The sequence below is a fragment of the Carettochelys insculpta genome, chromosome 14, assembly GCF_033958435.1.
Source record: "Carettochelys insculpta isolate YL-2023 chromosome 14, ASM3395843v1, whole genome shotgun sequence".
Taxonomy (NCBI): Eukaryota; Metazoa; Chordata; order Testudines; family Carettochelyidae; genus Carettochelys; species Carettochelys insculpta.
The window spans coordinates 19,228,929-19,244,934 of NC_134150.1; the positions used below are offsets into that span (position 1 = coordinate 19,228,929).

General features: G+C 49.8%; 1 protein-coding gene and 1 long non-coding RNA gene across 4 annotated transcripts in view; one reads left to right on the forward strand and one right to left on the reverse strand.

The window, feature by feature from the left end:
* The window catches only part of NETO2 (neuropilin and tolloid like 2), a 58,098-nt gene that overhangs the window by 37,327 nt on the left and 4,765 nt on the right, over positions 1-16,006 (forward strand). The window lies entirely within an intron of this gene.
* Positions 965-16,006, reverse strand: part of LOC142020765 (uncharacterized) — a 146,764-nt gene continuing 131,722 nt past the window's right edge. The window contains exons 3-4 of the long non-coding RNA XR_012647494.1: positions 9,172-9,361; positions 965-1,136 (exon numbers count right to left, since the gene is read on the reverse strand). This is a non-coding gene — a long non-coding RNA (uncharacterized LOC142020765). The remainder of the gene's footprint in view (positions 1,137-9,171; positions 9,362-16,006) is intronic.

Genomic DNA, 16,006 nt, shown 5'->3' on the forward strand with positions numbered 1-16,006 from the left:
AAAAAAAAACTCCAGAATTAAGATTTCCTGAATTTATCCTCTTTGTACATGTGCACAATCTTAATTGGTTACATATTGTGTTTTCCACAGGTGCCCTGACTTACTCAGTGCACTGAATGAATGGTGCTCTCTTAAATATCATATTTCAGTATTGTGTGTTCAGTGTTCAATTTGTGGCCCTAAGCCTTGTTACTTCACTTTATTTCATCATGAACTTTTCCATGGCGCTTTTCGCTATAGCATCTGAGTAATTCACAAGTGCTTCTCTTCCCAGAGCTGGTCCAAAGATAAGGCATAGCATGATTCATGCTCTGCAGATAGAGAACTGAGGCACCGAGATTAAGGTTAAAAGTATCTCACACGAAGAGATCCCATTCAGTCCTCCAGTGTGGCATTCTGCTGCCTTCAGTAGGAGACCCTTCTTTCTTTTCTTACAGTTCCCCCTCCCATTCCTACTACACACCTTCCAATTTTTCCAACAAGTGAGGAAGAGGGTCTTACAGGAAAATTTTTGTTTGTTTGTTTGTTTGTTTTTTTTAAGGCACAGTGCTGAAACCCAGAGCACGTGCCCTATGGGAAAAAATAGTATGATCATTGTAATAAAAAACAATATTTTGCACAGGAAACCTTAGGTATGGAATTTCTTATCTTTTGCTTACTTTTAATAGCATTCTTTCAATGTAGTGTGTGTAGGAGTGTTCTCATGGCTCTCTGTTCTAAGTTCTAGTGGTGCACTGGTTCAAAGCCTGGAAGAGCAATTACCAGGAAAGTTAGTTTTACCCCTACAGTTGTGGACTGAAGCATCCAAAGTCACTGTTTGTGGATGATGTACATGCAGTGTCCACTCAGCTACTGTGAGCTGGGAGTTGTGAGCATGCTCAGTAAGGATAGACCCTTTAGACATTTCAACTGCTAAAAGTCTGTTCTTCGAGTGGTCCCCGTGGGTGCTCCACAGTAGGTGTCAGGCTCGCCCCGGCGCCACAGATTGGAAAATTTCCAGCAGTCTCCGTCAGGTCGCGCATGCGCTGATGCGCGCTGGTCCTTCGCGTACTTTCAGTCACGTGCGTGATCCGGTCCCCGCCAGTTCCTTCTCAACTGCCAACAGCTGCAGACGGAATCGGCTCCGGCTCCAATGCCTGAGACAGATAAAACTGTTTATTACTGTTAATAGTTACTAGTTGATAGTTTATTTAACACTGTTGAAGCTGTTCCGTGTTAGATGAATATATAGTTTAAAAAAAAAAAAAGCAAGAGAGAAGAAGGAAAGGGGGAGAAGAGAGGACAGATGTGGCCACCTTAGGCGGTCCGCTATCCTAAAGGCCACGAACGTTACCTGTTCCAGAACTGATTAGCTACTAAGTGCCCTATTAACATTCAAAGACTTAAACGCCTGGGCAGAGATGTCTTCGCTGGGGTTTAAGAAATGTGAGTCATGCCGCGAGGCCATGCCTGCCTCAGATGGGCATAGCAAGTGCATTCGTTGCCTCGGGGAGACCCACGTTCCACAAAAGTGTCCTCACTGCTCTAAGCTTACAGCCAGAGCCAGAAAGGACAGGGAAATGAGGCTGAAGATGATTTTATTTGATAAGGCCCTCCAACCTGAACCATTGGAGAAGCCCCATAAAGAGGGGCCCTCAGGGTCACACAAGAGGAAGGCGGCTTCCCTAACTTCCTCTGTGCAAAAGAAGAAGAAGCTCTCCCCAGCTCGATCCTTGCCGGTAACATCCGCGAGCAGGATGAGCAGAGCACAGGGCCCTGACCCGCTGGCTGCTCATAGCAGGAAGACCGCAGCGCACATAGCTGTGCAGGGGCCTCCAACCATTAAGCGCAGTTGGCACCGAGGGCTCCGCAGGCGCTGGAATCGGTGGCACTGACTTGCACAGCACCGAGCCTTGGAGCACCAACGGCATCGGAGCAAGGGTACCCGGCACGGGACCCAACGGTGCTGCAGGAAGCTACCCGCGTGGCACCGTGCATAGCGGCACCAAGCACGGCACCGACAACGGTGCCGAGGTCCCCAGCACCAGAGGGGGCGGCACCTGCTCCTCAGGGATGGAGCAAAGCAAAAGCCAAAACCCGGCACCATAGCCCATCTCCGGACGTCATCGCGTTGCCGTTATTGCCTAGCTTCCCCCTCCCCCACCCAAGATAGACACAGCACACCGGGCAGCAACTCCAACAGCCTGCTTCAGACCTCCATCCCCGTTCCTTCAACCACCATCCCCTGGCTCAAGCAACCTTCACCAACCTCCAGTACGGATCCCTATGAATGCTATCACAGAACTACTTCTTCGAGTGTCCCCGTGGGTGCTCCACAATAGGTGTCGGGCTCGCCCGGCGCCGCAGATTGGATCTTCCACGCAGTTTCTGCTGGACCGCGCATGCGCCAGCGCGCACCGCTCCCTGCCAGTTCCTCTTAACCGCTGTCGGCTGCAGACGGAATCCGACTAGGCTACGGCCAAGTTAGCGTATTCAATGGTTTTAACTGTTTTCTTTAAAGTTTTCAAGTTCTTAGGCTACTGTTAAGTTAGCCAGTTGTTACTTTCAAAAAAAAAAAAAAACAAGTGGGACGGCATTCAGTCCAGTCCTAGTAACAAGCGGAACACCGGAGGCCATTAGGGCAGGCCATCGGACAAGGGGAAAAACAGCACAGAGAAGGTGCTAAGTACCCATTAACAACTGAAAGACTCACCAACAATGTCCTCTTCAGGATTTAAGAAATGTGAGTCCTGCCGAGAGGCAATGCCAGCGTCTGATGGGCACAGTCTCTGCATAAGGTGCCTGGGGGAGTCCCATGTCACGCAGAAATGCTCCTTCTGTGCAAAATTAACAGCCAGAGCAAGGAAGGACGGGGAGATGCGGCTTAAAATGCTGCTGTTCGACAAGGCCCTCCAGCCAGACGTGCCGGAGCGGCCACAGCAGGAGGGACCCTCCGGGGCCCATAAAAGGAAAGCTGCCTCCCTCACCCCATCAGCGCAAAAACGGAGGAAAGCCTCCCCAGCCCGATCCCTGCCGGCAGCAACAGCTAGCGGGACGGGAGGAGAGCGCAGCCCCCAGCCGCAGCAACAGCTGATCGGCAGCGGCACGGAGAGCCACGTGGAGGCGGCTCAGCCTCCGATAACCAAACAGCTGCCCCGCACCGCAGGCAGGGCGGCGGCTAAACAAGCACCGGTACCGGGGGCACCGCAAGCAGCGGCACCGACCCCCGGGGAACCGGCGGTGCAGAGCACGCAGGCACGCAGCCTGCAGGCACTGGAGGACACCGCCCGTGCGGCACCGCCCATGAGCGTGCCAAGCACGGTGCGGACAGGGCCGAGATCCCCTACACATCAGGGGGCGGAGTTACCCCCTCAAGGGAGGGGGAAGGCTGCACACAAAACGAGGCACCGCAGCCCCTCTCCAGACAGGGCTGCAGAGTTGCTTTCTCTCAGCCCTCCGCTTATGCTGCAGACTCCAACCAGAAGGCAGGGGTCCCCCCTAGCCTACCCAGAGCCCCCGTCTCCATTTTTACAACCAGCCTCGCCCTGGCTGGGACCACCTTCACCCTTCCTGGGGTTTGAGCCGCTGGAATACTATCACAAATCGCTCTCTCCAGTGTCCCAGATCTCTCGACGATCTCGCTCCCCCAGACACAGAGGGTATGCACCAAGGGAGTGGTCTAGGTCACCTTCCCAAGAACAGTGTCTATACTGCCATGGTCGCCCCTATCACGCGGGGCATAGACACCACCGGCAATCTACCAGGGAAAGATCCCCACAGACGGTCCCGTATCCCCGAGGGCAATTGCGAACTGGGACAGAGACTCAAGTATCTCAGGGGGAACTGCTTATGCAACCCCGAGATTTTCCCTTGCAAGCTTCCAGTGAGAGGATGTACCATCACCAACAGGAACCGGAAGGGTCAGAGAGGCGTACCCTAGTGGTTCCTCGCTCTCCTCCCCGGACGAGGCTACGGCCCCGGGGGACGTCCATCCTCCGGACAATCTCAAACAGTTTCAAGAGCTGTTTACGAGGGGGCCTTCACGCAAGGCATCCAGACAGCAGAGGTGCAAGAGAAACACCATAAGCTCCTAAAAAATCTGAGACCTCCGGCCTCCTCCAAAATAGCAATACCGCTTGATGAAGCAATCTTGGAGTCCGCCACTATGATATGGCAGACCCCTGCGACTATTCCGCCTGTCCACAAGAGAGCGGATAAGAAATACTTCGTGCCGGCGAAGGGCATGGAGTTCCTGTTCAGCCACCCACAACCAAATTCCTTGGTGGTGGAGTTGTTGCAACAAAGATCAGACATCTCAATTCAGGACAGGGGGAACAGACAAAGATGCCAAGAAGCTAGAGCTGTTCGGCAGAAAGGTCTACTCCTCCTCCACTCTACTGTTGCGAATGGCAAATTACACAGCGCATTTAGCGAACCATAATTGCGACAACTACACTAGGTTAACCTCCCTCATGGACTCGCTTCCAGAGGACAAGAAACCGGTGCTCAAGGCCATCGTGCAGGAAGGCTACGCGGCCTCAAGGACGGGAGTTCAGATCGCCCTGGATGTTGCGGACACAGCAGCACGTTCCACAGCTATGGCAGTGGTGATGCGAAGGGAGTCCTGGCTCCAGACTTCGGGTATACCGAGGGATCTGCAGGCAAAGATAGTCGATCTTCCCTTCGACTCGCAGAAGCTGTTTGCTGAATCAACTGACTCGGTCCTTCATTCCAGTAAAGATTCAAGAGCCACACTTAGGACCCTGGGGATTTACACTCCTCCATACAGAAAGAAAAAGTACTACTCTCAACAAAGATGGTACCAGTACCAGCGTCCCCAGTACCACAGGGGTTACGAGCAAGGGCGACATCAACAGCACCAGCAGTACAGAACTCCCAGGCGACGTTCCCAACAGAGCCATGCGTCCTCGGGGCGGGGCCAAAGGCCACAAGTTTGACACACAGATCCAGGGCTGCGCCATCACTACCATCGCACAAGGTCATCCGAAGTGGCTATTCCACCATCGCCTCCAACCATTCTACGACCAGTGGCAAAGGATCACCACAGACAAATGGGTGCTGGAGATCATAGCCACGGGGTACGCCATCCTCTTCCAGTCGCTCCCACCGCCACGACCTCCACCCAGGCCCCACCTCCAGGAGGCCTCCCACGTAGCGAGGCTCAAGCAGGAGGTAGACCATCTCATGCTCATAGGGGCAGTGGAAAGAGTGCCGGAGCAACTGGAAGGAAAAGGGTTCTACTCGAGGTACTTCCTCATGGAGAAAAAGACAGGAGACTGGAGGCCCATCTTAGATCTTCAAGGCCTCAACCAGTACCTGCGCAAGCAACACTTTCGGATGATCACAATCGCCTCCATCCTTACGGCACTGGACGATGGAGATTGGTTCGCAGCCCTCGATTTACAAGATGCGTATTTTCACTTAACTATCCATCCGGCTCACCGGCGATTCCTCTGGTTCAAAGAACATTTTCAATACAAGGTCCTACCGTTTGGCCTTTCCTCGGCCCCCAGAGTCTTCACCAGGACCTTGGCAGTGGTGTCAGCCTACCTGCACAGACGGGGTATTTATATTCCCATATCTGGACGACTGCCTACTCAAAGGGGCCTCGAAGGAGGAGGTACTACGCATGATACGCGTCACAGCAGGCATGTTCTCTTCGCTCGGCCTGGTTATCAATCTGGCAAAATCAAAGATAGACCCCACACAGGACATAGAGTTCATAGGGGCACGCATAAATTCTATTACAGCGAGAGTGTATCTACCAGAGACTCGCTTTCGGGCCATCGGCTCCCTCGTGCAGGTCATCACCTTCAGCCCTACGGCGCCAGTCCTGACGTGCTTACAGCTGCTGGGCCACACGGCAGCGACGACGTTCGTAGTACAGAACGCCAGGTTACACATGCGCAGCATGCAGCACTGGCTGGCGAGCGTAAACAAACCGGCAGCACACACCGTTCGCAGGGTGGTGTTGCCCACAGCAGAGGTGCACAAATCCCTGCAATGGTGGGTAAACCCCAAGAACTTGCTAACCGGGGTACCCTTCCACCAACCACAAATATCGGTTTTTCTTACTACAGATGCCTCCCTCAGGGTGGGAAGCACACATGGGCGAAGAGGTGACTCAAGGGCTGTGGTCCTCCACGGAGCAGTCACTGCACATAAATATACTGGAGCTCAGAGCAGTGTTCAACGCCTGCAGACACTTTCGACACCATATACAAGGCAAAGTCGTCGGGATCAGTACAGACAATACCTCCACCATGTTTTATATAAATCGGCAAGGAGGAGCTCGGTCCCGTGCCTTATGTGCGGAAGCAGTCCGGTTATGGAACTGGTGCATCGCCAACAATATAATCTTGAAAGCCTCGTACTGACCAGGCGCTCACAATGTGAAGGCAGACCAGCTGAGCAGGCGCTTTGCACTCACGCACAAGTGGCAGATCCGTCCCGATCTGCTACGACCGATTTTCCATGCATGGGGTTTTCCCCAGATAGACCTGTTTGCCACTCAATGCAACAAGAAGTGCCCACGATTCTGCTCCAGGGCAGGACTGGGACAGGGGTCCCTGGGGGACGCGTTTGCGATCTCGTGGAGGGGCCCCCTGCTTTACGCTTTTCCTCCCACAATGCTGATCCACAAAGTCTTGCAGAAAGCCAGGAGGGAAGGAGCCTGAATGATCCTGATAGTCCCAACGTGGGATTAACAGCAATGGTTCCCCCTACTCCTGCGCATGTCGGACCGTCTACCGATGCCCCTTCCGGTGGCGCCGGATCTGCTCACGCAAGCCCAGGGGTCCATAGTGCATCCGCACCCACAAGGCCTGCGACTACAAGCGTGGTTAATCCATGGCTCAGCTCCCTAGAGAGCACATGTACAGAGGAAGTGCAGCAAGTCCTAGAAAGTAGCAGGAGGACTTCCACCAGGAAGACCTACAAGCAGAAATGGACTCGCTTCACGGCATGGTGTTCTACCAAACGGCTAGCCCACCTTTCGGTGCCTATACCTGTGATATTAGAGTATTTACTGGACCTCAAGAGAGGAGGACTCTCACTATCCTCGTTAAAGGTCCACCTTGCCGCCATTTCGGCGTTCAGACACGAAGAGGAAGGGCACACGATGTTCGCCCATCCCATGGTTACCAGGTTCCTCAAAGGGTTGGTAAACCTAAACCCCCCTCGGAAACCGCTTCCACCTTCGTGGAACTTGGACCTGGTGCTTAATGTGCTAACGGGACCACCATTCGAGCCCTTGGCCATGGTTTCCCTCCGCCTCCTTACGGTAAAGATGACCTTTCTTCTCACAATCACATCAGCTCACAGGGTGAGTGAGCTTGCGGCAGTCATGGCAACGCCACCCTGCACTGTTTTTTCCAAGGAGGCGGTAACCATACGGCTGCATCCAGCCTTTGTTCCCAAAGTTTCTTCTGAGTTTCACATTAACGAACCTATTGTTTTACCCTCGTTTTATCCAAAGCCTCATAACTCTAACAAAGAGGCGCGCCTACACCTCCTGGACGTGAGGAGGGTGCTAGCCTTCTATATAGACAGGACCAAGTCCTTCCGGAAAACGGATAGACTCCTTGTCTCTCTTGCTCCCAAATCGAAAGGAGAGGGTCTCTCCTCGCAGAGAATCTCAAAGCACATTGTATCCTGCATAAAAATGTGCTACAAACTCAAAAAGACTCCTTTACTGGCCACTCCTAGGGCTCATTCCACTAGGGCGGTGGCGGCATCAACAGCCTTTTTCAAGGGCGTTGTGCTAAAAGACATTTGCAGAGCGGCGACCTGGTCATCCTATGACACCTTTGCCAAACATTACGCCCTTCACAGGGTATTCCAAGAGGATACCCGTCTCTCGACAGCGGTCCTCTCGGGGACAAGCTGCACATAATCCGATTACCCACCTCCTATCTTGGGTTACTGCTGGGTAGTCACCTATTGTGGAGCACCCACGGGGACACTCGAAGAAGAAAGACAGGTTACTCACCGTAGTAACGGTGGTTCTTCGAGATGTGTCCCCGTGGGTGCTCCACCACCCGCCCATCCTCCCCGCTTCGGATCTCTGTTTAGTGTTTTGCAGGAGCATCCGAGGCGGTTGGTCAAGGAACTGGCGGGGACCGGATCGCGCACGTGGCCAGGAGCGCGCAAGGGAGCGGCGCACGCCGGCGCATGCGCGGTCCGGCAGAAACTGCTTGGAAGATCCGATCTGCGGCGCCGGGCGAGCCCGACACCTATTGTGGAGCACCCACGGGGACACATCTCGAAGAACCACCGTTACTACGGTTAGTAACCTGTCTATCTCCGCCATTTGTCAACGTCATCACGGAGGTCACGCTCTTCTAGGCACCATATGTACACATTCCAATCGTGGTCCAGATCTCCATCACCGGGCCCTTGCTCCTGTTGTCATGGCTGTCCTTACCATACTGAACACCGGCACAGGGGGTCCAGATCCAGGGGTAGATCCCCATCCACACCTCACCAACACCCTTTCATACAGTCTCACTCTGTGAGAAGAACACAGCCTTCCCAGGTGGAAATTGGTCCAGAGTCCCTGGACCTTCCTTCAGAACCCTTAAAAGAGCAAGCATATGAACAAACTCAGGAACCAGAGGAATTAGAGGAGGTATATCATAGCAACGCCTCTTCGTCCTCCCCCGATGAGGCGGTTGTCCCCGGGGATATCTTCCCGCCCCCGGATGACCTTAAGCAATTCCAAGAGCTGTTCAAGAGGGTAGTACACACACAGGACATTCAAATATCAGAGGTGCAGGAGAAACATCATAAACTCCTGAAAAATTTGAGACCCCCGGCTTCATCCAAGATCACCATCCCACTAGATGAAGTGATTATGGAATCAGCCACCAACATATGGCAGACTCCGGCCTCCATCCCACCTACAAATAAGAGGGCGGAAAAAAAATACTTTGTTCCAGCCAAGGGCATGGAATTCCTGTTTAGCCACCCCCAGCCAAATTCCTTGGTGGTCAAATCATCATAGCATAGATCCAAGACACCCCAATATAAATCAGGAGGGTCAGATAAAGATGCAAGGAAATTAGATCTGTTCGGCAGGAAGGTCCACTCCTCCTCTACCTTATTACTGAGAATGGCAAACTATGCGGCACACCTGTCCAACCACAACTTCGACAATTACTCCAGACTTACCTCCCTCATGGATTTCCTTCCAGAGGACAAGAAACCGGTGCTGAAGGCAATCTTCCAGGAGGGCGACACGGCCTCACGAACAGGAGTTCAGATTGCCCTGGATGTGGCGGACACGGCAGCACGTTCCACAGCCACAGCAGTGGTAATGCGTATGGAATCGTGGCTCCAGACGTCCGGTATTCCAAGAGATCTGAAAACAAAAATCGTAGATCTTCCATATGATAAACAAAAGTTATTCGCAGATTGAACCGACTCGGTCCTACACTCCAGCAAGGACTCGAGAGCCACGCTTAGGACCCTGGGTATATATACCCGCCCCGCCCCCCCCCCCGGTACAGGAGGAAGACGTTTTACCCCCAACAAAGGCGCTACGCTTATCAACCACAGCGTGCACAATATCAACGGAGCTATGACCAAGGGCACCACCAACAGCAGCAACAGTATAGGGCCCCCAGACGACGTCCCCAGCAGGGTTGCGCACCCTCGGGGCAAGCCCTGAGACATCAAGTTTGACGGGTATGTTGAGGACTGCAATATCAAGACCATCTCTCAATGCCAATCTCAGCACATGTTCCACCATCGGCTCAAACCGTTCTATTCTCAATGGCAAAACATCACGACAGATAAATGGGAACTGGAAATTATAGCCACGGGATACACGATTCCCTTACAATCACTACCGCCACCGAACTCTCCCACCCAGTCCTTCCTCAAGGACCCCTCTCATGAGACAAGGTTAAAGCAGGAGGTAGACCATCTCATGTTTATAGGGGTGGTGGAGAGAGTACCAGAACCATTCCAAGGGAAAGGTTTCTACTCACGATATTTCCTAACAGAGAAGAAGACAGGAGGCTGGAGGCCAATCCTGGACTTACAGGCCCTCAACCGACATTTGCGCGAACAGTGTTTCAGGATGACTACAATTGCCTCCATAATCACAGCACTGGACGATGGAGACTAGTTTGCAGCCCTCGACTTACAGGATGCGTACTTTCATATAACAATCCACCCGGCACACAGACGTTTTCTCTGCTTCAAGGTAGGCAGGGAGCATTTTCAATACAGAGTTCTTCCATTTGGTCTCTCTTTGGTGCCCAGAGTTTTTACCAAAACACTGGCGGTAGTATCAGCTTACCTACACAGGCAGGGTGTGTTCATTTTTCCATACCTGGACGACTGCCTACTGAAAGGGGTCTCAAAGGCAGAGGTCCTACGCATGATACACATCACTACAAACACACTGGCCTCGTTGGGTCTAGTTATCAACCTCTCGCAATCAAAGACCGAGCCCACGCAAAATATAGAGTTCATAGGGGCACGCATAGACTCTATTACATCAAGAGTATACCTGCCCGATGCCCGTTTCCACACCATCAAATCCCTGGTGCAAGTAAGGACATACAGCCCCACAGTGCCAATCCTAACATATCTACAACTGTTGGGGCACATGGCGACCACCATGTTTGTGGTACAAATGCCAAGCTACATATGCGAAGCCTGCAGCATTGGTTGGCGAGCGTTTACAGACCAATAGTCCATACCATCCACAGGGCAGTAAGGCCCACAATGGAGGTGCGAAGATCGCTGGCATGGTGGGCAGATCCCAAGAACTTACTAGTAGGGGTGCCCTTCCACCAACCACAAATTGCGATGTTTCTTACAACAGATGCATCCCACATAGGATGGGGAGCGAACATCGGCAACACAGTAACTCAGGGGTTATGGTCTCCGCGGAAAAGATATTGCACATAAACATATTAGAACTCAGAGCAGTGTTCAGTGCGTGCAGACACTTTCGAAAATACCTGCATGGCAAAGTAGTCGGAATCAGTACCGACAACACCTCCACCATGTTTTATATCAATCGACAAGGAGGGGCCAGATCCCATGCACTATGCGCAGAGGCAGTCCAGTTGTGGAACTGGTGCACTGTCAACCATATAACACTAAAAGCCTCATACTTACCCAGTGTCCACAATGTGAAGGCAGACCAACTAAGCAGACGCTTTGTGCTCACGCATGAGTGGCAGATCCATTCCTATCTGCTCTGACAAGTATTTCACAAATGCGGGCTTCCCCAAATTGATTTGTTTGCCACTCACAACAACAAGAAATGCCCTCAGTACTGCTCCAGAGCAGGCAGAGGACAGGGATCCTTGGGGGACGCCTTCATGGTTCCATGGAAGGGCCCTCTACTCTATGCGTTCCCTCCCACAACACTCATCCACAAGGTTCTAGAGAAAGCCAGAAGGGTGAGAGTACGCGAAATACTTATAGTCCCAACCTGGGACCGACAGCAATGGTTTCCTTTGCTTCTGCGCATGTCATGCCGCCCGCCACTCCCCCTACTGGTAGTGCCATACCTTCTCACGCAGGCTCAGGGGTCCATAGCGCACCCACATCCTCAAGGACTCCGCCTACAGGTGTGGCTAATCCATGGCTCAGCGCCTTAGAGAGCACGTGTTCGGAGGGAGTAAAACAAGTCTTGGAGTGCAGTCGAAGGACTTCCACCAGAAGGACTTACGCAGAAGTGGAAACGATTTATCTCCCGGTGCTCTTCCAAGCAGTTAGCTCCTCTGGACGTCCCTACAACTGTAACTCTAGAATACCTGCTGGAGCTAAAACGAGACGGACTCTCCCTATCCTCACTAAAGGTCCATCTCGCAGCTATATCAGCGTTTCAACACAAAGAGGAAGGGCCAACCATATTTGCCCATCCTATTGTCACACGGTTCCTAAAGGGGCTGGCAAACCTGTATCCCCCTCGGAAACTGCTATCGCCATCATGGAGTTTGGACTTCGGCCTCCACACACTGTCAGGACCACCCTTTGAACCACTGGCCACGGTACCCATCCGGTTACTTACCATGAAGACAACCTTCCTTCTCGCGATTACGTCAGCCTGCAGGGTGAACGAACTTGCAGCAATAATGGCAACGCCGCCCTGCACGGTATTCTTAAAGGAAGCGGTGATCTTACGATTACACCCACCCAGGTCGAAAGGGGAAGGCCTATCCTCACAAAGAATTTCACATCACATTGTATCCTGCATAAGACTGTGTTATGAGCTCCGTAAGACCCCTCTGCTAGTTCCACCCAGGGCTCACTCCACCAGAGCGATGGCGGCATTGATGGCGTTCTTCAAAGGAATTGCGTTAAAAGACATTTGCAGAGCGGTGACTTGGTCATCTTACGACACCTTCGCCAAGCATTATGCCGTGCACCGGGTGTTCGATGAGGATACACGCCTATTGACAGCAGTCCTTTCAAGGGCAAGCTGCACATAAATTGGATACCTTCCTCCTTATTTGGGGTCACTGCTGGGTAGTCACCTACTGTGGAGCACCCACGGGGACCACTGGAAGAAGAAAGAAGTTACTCACTTGTGTAGTAATGATGGGTCTTTGAGATGTGGCCCCGTAGGTGCTCCACTACCCACCCGTTCCTCCCCACTTCGGAGCTCTGTTTGGTGTTTTTCAGGAGCATCCGGGGCGGTTGGTCAAGGAACTGGTGGGGACTGGATCGCGCACATGACCAAAAGCGCATGAAGGACCCGACGGAGACTGTGGAGCCACCCACAGGGACACATGTCGAAGAACCATCATTACTACACCAATGAGTAACGTCTTTTCTAGTGAGCATGTACAAACGGGGTTTCCTCTTTTATTGTTTTTCACAGACTTGTCAGTAAGCCCATTTTTCATGGGTGGCAAAAGTTATACCCCTGGCACAAGGCCAGCACCAAAAAAAACATTCAAGAATCCATTCCAAGGCACGGGGATGCTGGAGCATTTCAAAGGGAAAAAAAAGTCTCAGAAACTTAACTAACAAATTAAACATTTTACCTAGTCTTGTTCTAGAAACAGCTGAACCATTCTGGCTGACATTTCAAAAATTCAGAGGCAGACACCCAGCACAGAAATCTTCAGACCAGATGGTCTGGTTTTCATAGTTAGATGATACAGAAAACCAAGCCCTACAATGGGAAACATTGGGCAGTGTGAACAGGGTTGCTACCAGCACCATGTGTAATATGTGTTTATTAGAAAATATTGATGGGGTCAGTTTGGCCCTTTCTCCTTGGGCAGGAAAGGAAGGTTTCAAGGAGCCTCTCAGTTCTTGCTCCCTTCCTTGCCCTTCTTGGTAAGTGTTTTCCAATCTGAGTGATGGGGGGAGTGTACATACACGTACATCTTCCATCCAGATAGATATGATATTCACAAACCATCTCCTCTTGGAATGGAAAGATAACTGAGAGATGTCAAAGCCTTACTCCTTCTCCATAAAGCTGGATGGGTGCAGGAAAAATTCTCCCTAACATCAGGAAGTTAAGTGAGGGAATGTGTTTTCTGGAACATAATGCCTTCAGGCCCAGATTGTGATGGGGATGGTATACAGCCATCCAAGCTCTTGGGAACTAAATAGTTTTTGTTTTGTTTTGTTTTGTTTTAAAGGAACACAAAGCATTTTAATTTCAAGCAGTCAATTTTATATTTTACAGTGAACCTCAAAATGACATGGCTAAAGGGAAAGTACTGCCCAACATGCCCCCCCTCCAACTTTCATCAAATTCTTGATATGATCTTGTGGCCCATAGTTGGTCCCCCAAAAAGCATTCAGTTCCATCCTTCAATTAGCGTTTCATCATGTTAGTTTTGATCTCATCATTTCCATTCCAATTGGCATATTCTTTTCTTTATATAGGTACAGAAATGCTCGGTAAACCCCTGTTTCTCAGTCTGAATCACTTGAGATTCTTTTTTGTTTGTGCAACTCATTGTTTGGTACTATCCAGTAAAACCTCCATGTTTCCAGCCAGAATGGTATCTAATCCAGTTCCCTGTTCAGAAAGACTATAGGTGTATGAGATTTCTCATCTGTCCTTCAGGATGAAGGGCACATAAGGATGTGGCTTGTTCATAATTTTGAACAAAATGTTATGGTTTTTTTTCCTTTAAAAGTTTACAAAATTTATTTCTGATGTAAGCTCTGAAACTTAATTATGCAGAAGACAAATGCTGCTTTTTAACATTCTTAATGTAAATGAAACAAGCACAAAGCTTTCAATTTAAAAAAATTTCCTTTATTTTTAATGGCTCCAGTTTAACACAGTTCAGTACTATACTAAGGGTTTTTGGCAGTGTGGGGGGAGGGATCATCTCTGCTGCTGCTTGATTGCATTCTTCTGGTTCCACATGAGGAAGTGTGTGGTTAACTGGCCAGTTCATTCACAACTCTGGTGTTCGTAAGAGCATTTCCCACTGAGAACAAACTGGCCTTTATTTACATACCTAATGGGAGCAGAGCTTTTTTGAAAATTTGGCCACTATCTGCACACCTGTTGATAGCTCAGCTCGTTTGCATTTCTAGCTTCAAACTGAACAGTGAAAAGAAATTTAAATGTATAAGTTGAAGTTACTTCAAAAAGGCAATGCCTTAAAAGTTTACTTCCTCCTTTACTGCCTTAACTGTTTTGTTAATTCATACAATGCCTCTTCTTCAACTTCTGATGAATTAGTAACACTATAAAGTATTGTTCTTCAAATGATCTCAAAGCAGTTTCCACATATTTTAATTTTTGCAACACCCAAGCAAGGAAGGCATGTGAAAGTATTGCAATAATATTTGGAAATATCAAAATTACTAAAGTAAAAATGGATAACACATGCATCAGAGAGGTTCCTAAATTATATAGGACAAATGCTTTATGAGCCAAAGAGGTGAGACTACAGAGAATGCCCTATGGATATATTTCTTACCAATATAGAGGAACTGGTGTGATAACTTGAATATAGAGAAGCTCAGAACCACTGAGCATGAGCTATTACCTTCCCTTGGACAGAATAAGTACTTGTCAGCTGTACAACACTATCCTTACATTAGGCAAATCAGTGATTTGTAACCGACTTTTGAGCAATACAGAAATCTCTCATGTGTAAATACTACATTATTGATATAGAGAAACGGAACACTACTGTATATTGGGTAGACAATCAAAAGCAAAGTCCTGAAGCAGAAAGAATGTTATACATATACATTTGAAAATGGATGCTCTGACATTGTTCTAATATGAAGGGTACATAATACGAAAAAAACTTGAAATCCTCTTTAGAGCAGATAGTTATTTTTTCAAATTTCCATATACAAACAGCTGCTCACTAAAGGCTGGTCTCCCTTATTTTCTGTTACCACTAACAAAATGGGCCTATTCATGAGCAGGAGTTCACTTCTTTCACCATGAAGGTCTAAATAGCCTTTGTGTACCATATAGCAGCAACAATGAAGCCACAGTTGGCAGATGTGGACACCAATAGTGTAAGTACTATAACACATGACAGACATTTCTAAATGTTTGTAAAGCACTTTGAGCTCAGCGAGAAGGCACTCTAGAAGTTCTGAATGCTGCTATATTATTGCTACCAATGGATCTCCACTTTAGCTGCGTAGTTTTTTTGTCCCAGCTTCCTGGTTGATTTTGGATTCCATTCATAGTGTCTCCTTTAATCTACAAAGCCTTACAGGGCTTTGAGGCCAAACTACATCACTCTTCCAATGGACTGTCTCAGCGGCTGATATCAGCAGTGATAGTCTGTGCGAAATGCCAAGATCTCAATTCCTGAGGAGAAGAGAGAGAAAGGTGTTCTTAGAGAAGGTTCTCTACTGGGGAACTCATTTCCTCCAAGTCTGCAGGAACTGAAATTTGACCTTCACTTAACAGTCTAGGTTCTGGAAGTGCTGGAAGATGGATAATAACCTAAGCTGCCTCTGACCTGCTCAGCATCTCCCTGAGATTTTTAGTGTTTCCAAGCAGGAATTTGTCATGTGGCATTTATCT